This window comes from Miscanthus floridulus, chromosome 19, assembly GCF_019320115.1.
Source record: "Miscanthus floridulus cultivar M001 chromosome 19, ASM1932011v1, whole genome shotgun sequence".
Taxonomy (NCBI): domain Eukaryota; kingdom Viridiplantae; phylum Streptophyta; class Magnoliopsida; order Poales; family Poaceae; genus Miscanthus; species Miscanthus floridulus.
The window spans coordinates 100,170,431-100,177,737 of NC_089598.1; the positions used below are offsets into that span (position 1 = coordinate 100,170,431).

The 7,307-nt window shown below is 56.1% G+C and overlaps 1 pseudogene; it reads right to left on the minus strand.

Annotated features, from left to right (window-relative positions):
* Positions 1–5,953: 5,953 nt before the first annotated feature.
* LOC136526482 (vacuolar iron transporter homolog 4-like) lies at positions 5,954–6,663 on the minus strand (annotated as a pseudogene).
* Positions 6,664–7,307: the final 644 nt, after the last annotated feature.

The following is a 7,307-nucleotide window of genomic DNA, read 5'->3' on the forward strand; positions in this document are numbered from 1 at the left end:
GTCTTATTAAGAAGATTGCTTCTGTGGTTGACCTTTCGGGCATGAAACCAAATTGGTTTGTTGATATCTGCGTCGTTTCTCACAGGCGCTGCTCGATGACTCTCTCCCATAACTTCATAGTGTGGCTCATCAACTTAATTTCCCGATAATTAGTATAACTTTGGATATCTCCCTTGTTCTTGTAGATTGGTACAAATATGCTTCTTCTTCACTTCGAAGGCATCTTGTTCGATCGAAAGATATTGTTGAACATCTTGGTTAGCCATACTATAGCTATATCCCCGAGACATCTCCACAGCTTGATTGGGATACCACCAGGGCCCATCGCTTTGCCCCCTTTCATCCTTTTCAAGGCTTCTCTGACCTCCAATTCTCAAATTCTCCGCACAAAGCGCCTGTTAGTGTCATCAAACGAGTTGTCCAGCTGAACAGTGGTGTTCCCGTTTTCACCATTGAATAATTTATCAAAATACTTTTGCCATCTATGTCTGATCTCATCCTCCTTCACCAAGAGCTGCTCTCTCTCATCCTTTATCCACTTGACTTGGTTGAAGTCCCCTATCATTCTATCGTGAGCCCTAGCCATCTTATAAAATATCCTTCTCTCCTTCCTTCGTACTCAAACGTTGGTAAAGGTCCTCATAGGCCCGCCCCTTTACCTCACTCATCGCTCGTTTTGCAGTCTTCTTTGTCACCTTATACTTCTCTATGTTTGTCTGCACACATGTCATGATACAAGCGCTTATAGCACTCCTTTTTCTTAATAACCTTTTGCACATCTTTATTCCACCACCAAGTGTCTTTTGAGTCGCATCCGCTCCCTTTGGTCACTCCACGCACATCTAAAGCAACCTTTCGAACACATGTTGCCATCTTCTTCCACATGTTGTTTGCATCGCCTTCATCCTTCCAAAGACCCTCTTCAATGACCTTTTCCTTAAAGACCTTTAATGTCTTCCCTTCTAATTTCCACCACTTCGTTCTAGCAATCCTAGCTTGTTTGTTCCCACGAGCTTACACCAGAAAACAGAAGTCAGCCACCACCAGCTTGTGTTGAGCGACCACACATTCTCCAGGTATCACCGTACACTCTACGCATATTCGTTTATCCCTCCTTCTGGTAAGGACAAAGTTGATTTGTAATTTTTGTCCCCACGTGTTCCCGTGTCGTTCTTACCGATTTGGCCGACCCGGCCACACTGTTTTTCCGTGTTTCGCGTAGAAGTACAGAACTACTAGCTACTTACCAGTTGTAGCATGCATGCATGTGGGCCCGGCCGCAGCTGACACTCTGACAGCGACGGTAACGGGCAAGTGTTTTTGTTGTAAGCCGCTGCCGTTGCATAGGCGAAACGATCGAGAGCACGCCTAACATAGGATGTACGCACACGCCACAAAACAAAGCCATGCGCGCGCGCACGTGTGCCAGCAAAACACACGTGCGCCGCCCCAACACAAGAAGCAGCAGGTGGCGACGGGTTTAAAAGCACGCCGCTCCGGCCATCTCTTCATCTCCCATCGCCTCCGTCCCGTGCTCAGTTCGCATTCCTTGCTTTGTTCCCTCTCTCCTCTCTCCCAGATTCTAATCGTGTCCAGCAGGGAGAAGGAGAGGGCCAGCTGAGAGTTAGCTACAGAGATCGATCAACTGATCCATGGAGACCAACCAATCGGCCATGACGACGAAGCCGAGCATGCAGAGCGGGGCTGCGGTGGCGGAGAAGGCGGCGGCGGCGGGCCGCGGCGTCAAGGCCACCGAGGAGCAGGCGAGGGGCGATCATCTGCACTGCCAAGAGGGCGGTGGAGGAGGCGGCAGCCAACAAGGCCAAGACAATAGGGGACGGCGCCGGGAAACCGCCGTCGTCGTCGTCGCTGAAGAGGTCGCTCGAGTGCTTCCTGGAAGGGCGAAAGAACAAGGCGCCGTCGTCTTCCGCAACTCGTCGCCACCTCGAGACCTCCACCGCATCTTCATCTTCGTCGTCTAACTAACAGATGGCCGGCGGCCGGCCGGCTCGACCGGGAGCAGTCATCAAGACATCAAGTCGCTTCTCCATATGATCGATCGTCGTCAGTTTTTGTTTCATGTCTTTCTGTAAACAGATGCATGCATGCATGCATCATGCTGGGTACGGTGCAAATGCACGCATCGACGATTGAATGACATGTCGCAGCCGGAATTTCGCCGAAATTAAATCTCCCTAGAGTTATTATGATCGACGCGATATGAGATTTTCTTGGATGTTCGACCTATCTTCTGCTCGTTCATGGCTCTGCATGCCTTTGTTCATGTAGAAAACACACCGGCGCTCTCGATGTCTATCGATCTCGTTGAAGAAGAGTAGGTGAGATCATATCTTTTTAGACCATCTCTAGTGAGTCATGGGATGAGCTTGGTAGCCCATGAGTCAACATATGCCTACCAGAGAGGACAAAAAACTCGCTCTAGAGTACAATCAATGTTGTATGTAAGGAAAAAAAATATATATGTACAATGAACCAACCACTCGTCGTCTCCTTGACCGTTGGCAACTAGCCGTTGTTTTAGGCTGCCTGTATATTTAGTTTTTTTTACTTCAAAAAATCTAACACATGTACCTACCCTACTTCTAGAAACAAACCGATACATCTTACAAAATAACAAGCAACAGATACGACAAGTGCTCATATCTCATATCTATTTTACAAAACATAAGCATGGGCTCACATTCATCTACTTTCACAAGCCAGTTGAACTCTTCAACCTCAAGCGCATAACTAAACAGCCCTCAAAGTGCAAGCAACTAGTAGTACCAACATTCCCATCCACTTTAGCTTCTGAGATGACGAGATTGAGATGTGCCTTTGTCAAGAGATGAGTGATTATTTGTCAAGGTGAATTGAGAAGCTTACAATTGAGTTAGTTTGGGTGTGTTAGGTTGTTTATGAAGATGTGCTCCCAAAAGAACACCAGATGGAGCATATTTGAATATAGCCCTTTACACCATTGTTTATGATTTTGGTCATCGAGGCCCCTTGGAACGTAGAAATTTCACATAAATTATATACAAATTTCACAGGAATAATTTATTTTGAGTTAAATGCAAGGGTGGTCCATCAACTTGCGCTCTAGTTTCACTTAGGTCCATCAACTCTAAAAGTGGTTTTTTTGGTCCATAATCTTTGTTAGTGGCGCATTCCTAGTCCATACCCCATTTGTTTCAATTTTTTATCCGACGTGGCACCTCCGGGTCCAGGTGGACGCCGCACACACGCATGCATGTGCATGCATGATGCATGCACGTCGGCGTTTTGGCGAAAGACAGCGGACTGGGCTGCCGCTGCGCCGGCTGCTGCTGCTGCTGGCCGTCACCGTCCCCGGCGGCGCCGCCCCTGCTGCTCCCGTCGCTCCCCGCATGGCTGCTCGACCCACAGGGAGCCCGCGCACGCCTGCCACAGCTGCGCAGACAGCAGCGGGCCAAGCCATAGCTAGGCGGCAGCAAGCAGCATGGCGTGGTCGGAGACGGACGCCGCGCTGTTCACAGCGGTGCTGGGGCGGGACGCGGCGCACCACCTGGCCACCACACCGCCGCACCTGGACAGGCCCGCAGTGTCGGTGCCCGAGCTGCAGGCGCGCCTGCAGGACCTCGTCGAGCGGGGCGTGGCGCGGAAGCGCGCGCTGCTGCGGCTGCACGCGCTCTACGGCGGCGGGGACGACTGGGTCACCGCCATAGCTGTGCGCTATAGCTGTGCCAAGAACAGCTACCAACAAATACCTCTCGCATGGGCCAAGCCATAGCTGTGCGTGGGTGCGTCACTGCCGCGGCTGCTGAGCAAGCGCCGGTGGGCCATCGCCGTGGCCGCGTAGGCACGCGGGTGACGGGGCGAGCCGTCGCTGCCGCCATGCAGGCACGCGAGCAAGCACTCGCGCGGCGCGTCGCCGCCGCCACAGAAGCTGCTGGGCAGATGCAGGCATGCGGGCGAGCAACCACCACGGCCACGTAGCCACCGCCGTCGTCCTGCTCCTGCTGCGGCGCCGGCACTAGGGACGACCAGTGTTGCTTCCGATCCGGGGCCTGGCGTTCTGGCCGCTGGTGCAGAGAAACACGACGAGGTGATTGGCCTTGGTGAGCTGGAGCAGATTCCTTGACATAACGCCATGGCCGACGCTCGTGCGCGTCAGTGCGTGCACGCGCACACCGATTCTGTTCTTGGCACAGCTATGGCCGTGGCGCACCGCGACCTCAAGCCCAGCAACATCCTGCTCCACGGCGTCGTGCCCATGTGAGGAGGTGCCGTCGCTGCCGCTGTGGGCACGGGCGAGCTGCTGGTGAGCTTGAGACTGCAGCACAACCAGCTCACCGGCGAGATCCCGGCAGAGCTCGTCGCCTCTGCACCCCGAGCGTCCGTGTGGAGGCGTGTGCAGAGGAGGGAGACGAGCGAGCTGGGCATCGAGGCGGGCCAGCGTGGGGAGGGCGAGCCGGCACGGGGAGGAGGGCCGCGGCTGAACCTCCATGGCGTCGAGGCGGGTCGGCGCGGGGAGGCAGCCGGAGCTCCATGGCGTCGAGCGGCCGCGCACGGGGAGGCAGCCAGAGCTCCATGGCGTCGAGCAGCTGTGCGGGGAGGGCGGGCGTCGAGGCCGCGACCGGACCTCCACGGCGCCCAGCGGCCGCAGCCGGAGCTCCATGGCGCCGAGCAGCAGTGTGGGGAGGGCGGACGTCCAGCGGCCACGCCATGGAGCTCCGGCTCGACGAGGTCCTGCAGGCGCGCCTGCAGCTCGGGCGCCGACGCCGCGGGCTCGTCCAGGTGCGGCGGCGTGGTGGCCAGGTGGTGCATCGCGTCCCGCCCCAGTACCGCCGCGAACAGCGCGGCGTCCGTCTCCGACCACGCCATGCATGCATGTGTGCGGCGTCCACCTGGACCTGAGGTGCCACGTCGGATAAAAAATTGAAATAAATGGGGTATGGACTAGGAATACTCCACTAACAAAGATTATGGACCAAAAAATCACTTTCAGAGTTGATGAACCTAAGTAAAACTAGAGCACAAGTTGATGGACCACTAATGCATTTAACTCTTTTTTTTTTTGCGAGGGACACACTAAAGTCTAGGATCGCATTCGATTCCATGACACACTAGAGTCCAGACCTGACTTGGTGGGCCTGCTAAAAGCCATTATGAGAACGGTTCGTTTCTTCTGGTGTGGACATTGGTAGGTAAATTTCTCTCTTAAACTTTAACTCCCTTCGTGTATTTTTTTTCCCTCTGTGTTCGAATCGTGTTTGAGCATCGAACCGTAAAATCTTTTGCCATGATTCGGTTGCTTCATCGTGAAATTGACTTCTATTGCTTTATCGACTTCTACTGCCTTTTCTCTCACCACACGGGTTCTAGATTAGCACTACATTGGAGCTGCCCTAACAAAGTCTACGTGCACGAACCCATGTGGCCAGGCACCCCGGGCCCCGACTCCGTAGTTGTCCAAATAAGGCAGGTTCCGTTCGATGCATATTACTTTTGAGCTTTTTACGCGTGTGTTATTAGGAAAGATACTTAGACCACTAAAAAGTTCAAACACACGTGTCATGATTTTTTTTTCCTCTTAAGTCATTCCGCCCGTCTTCTATTTGATTTCTGCCGTTTGTCAACTCTGACATATGGGCCTGGCCTAGGATGATGTCCAAAATACCCTTCTTTCGTAACTCTGTCCTCTCCCTTCTTTTTTTCTCTATCTCGTGGGCCAAACTGTCAGTGACACGGCACCTTCTTCCTCAAGAAGAGCGCGAGGGGGACCGGGGGTGGTCAAGGGAGCTCGCCCCACGCGCCGGTGGTGGCTGGCTAGACAGAGAGGCGCGTGGGGCTAGGGCGCACGCCGGCATCCCGAAGCCGAGGAGGGCGTCGTTGCGGGGTGGAGGGCGGCCTCCGGCGGTGGCAGACCTCCAGATCTAGCCGGGGCGGGGCGGAGGAGGGCCGGCGGCGACTAGGATCGGAAGCTCGCCCACGTGCCGGTCAGGGGAGTTCGCCCACCTGGCCGTGCTCGAGCAGAGCTCTGGCAGCCGCATGAGGAAGACGGTGGTAAGCTGCAGTAGAGAGCCGCACGAGCCACGACCACCGCCACCCGCGCCCTGTATCTCGTGACGAACCACGCCGCGAGCAGCGGCACGGCCGCCCCGATCGCGAATGACAGCGTGGAGGCCGCCGCCGCCTGGCCTGGGCTCGAGAGGAGGTCCACGGCTGTGGCCCGGTACGGTGGTGCTCCGTCATCTCCGTCTCCGTCACCCGTCACCGACTCCTCGTCCTCCTACTCGGCCGCGCACTTGAGCTCGGCCAACTCGACGTCCAGCTGCGCGTGCACGGACACGTACTCGCCGATGGCCATGCTGCAGGCCCCGCGACGAGGCCCGCAAGCCCCACGAGGAGGACGCCGCCGCCGCGCAGGTCGTCGGCGTTGGCGTCGCCCAGACGCGCGGCGCCCACGCCCAGCATGAGCGCCGCTGTGGAGACTGGACCGTCGCTCGTGCCCAGCACCGCGGCGCGCAGCCACTGGACGTGACGCGCCGACGGTGGCGGAGGCTTGGTGGTGGCGGTGCCCGGGCCGAGGACGACGACGGTGAGTTTATTGGCGTCGTCGTTGGAAACGGCGGTGGCCATGGCCAGCCCCCGGGCCCGCCGGCTCCACCCCTGCCCCATGCTCACGCACGGCTGGCTCTGTTAGGATTGATCTCCCACCAGTTAGGCCCAACGGCCTAACTGGGCCTTGTCCTCGCGCCCTGATCGGGGGCGCCCAACCCTACATGGTTGGTGGGCCCCCGTCGCACAGCGCTATAAAGGAAAGGTGGGGGCCAGGGCTCGCGGTACGAGGTTCACCGCACCGCCAGTCACCCCACCGATATCCTATCCCTAGACCCGATCTTGAGAAAGGGCGTTGCCAGCGACGGGAAGCACCACCGACGCCGGCAACGCCACCCGACGCGCACGCCGCCACCGAGGACACCACAGCGCCGACTCTCTCTCCACCGACCGTCGCTGCCGGCGCGCAGATGGCGTCCGTCAACGAAACCTCGGCCGAAGCTTCAACAACTACGACATTCGATGGTTTGCGACCTATCACCCCTCTCTCTCTCTCTCTGTGAAACCCAAACATCTATTACTACTATGCTAAGTATCCCGATCCGATGAATATACCTAAAACTAAACCTAACAATGGTATCAAAGCCACGGTTCGACAAGAAATCAGATCGGGGAAGTGAAACCGACCGATCTGATGCGGATCGGGAAAGAAAGTAGAAAACCGAACCCTAAGACCTAACCCTAATTCCCAAAATCAAAACTAA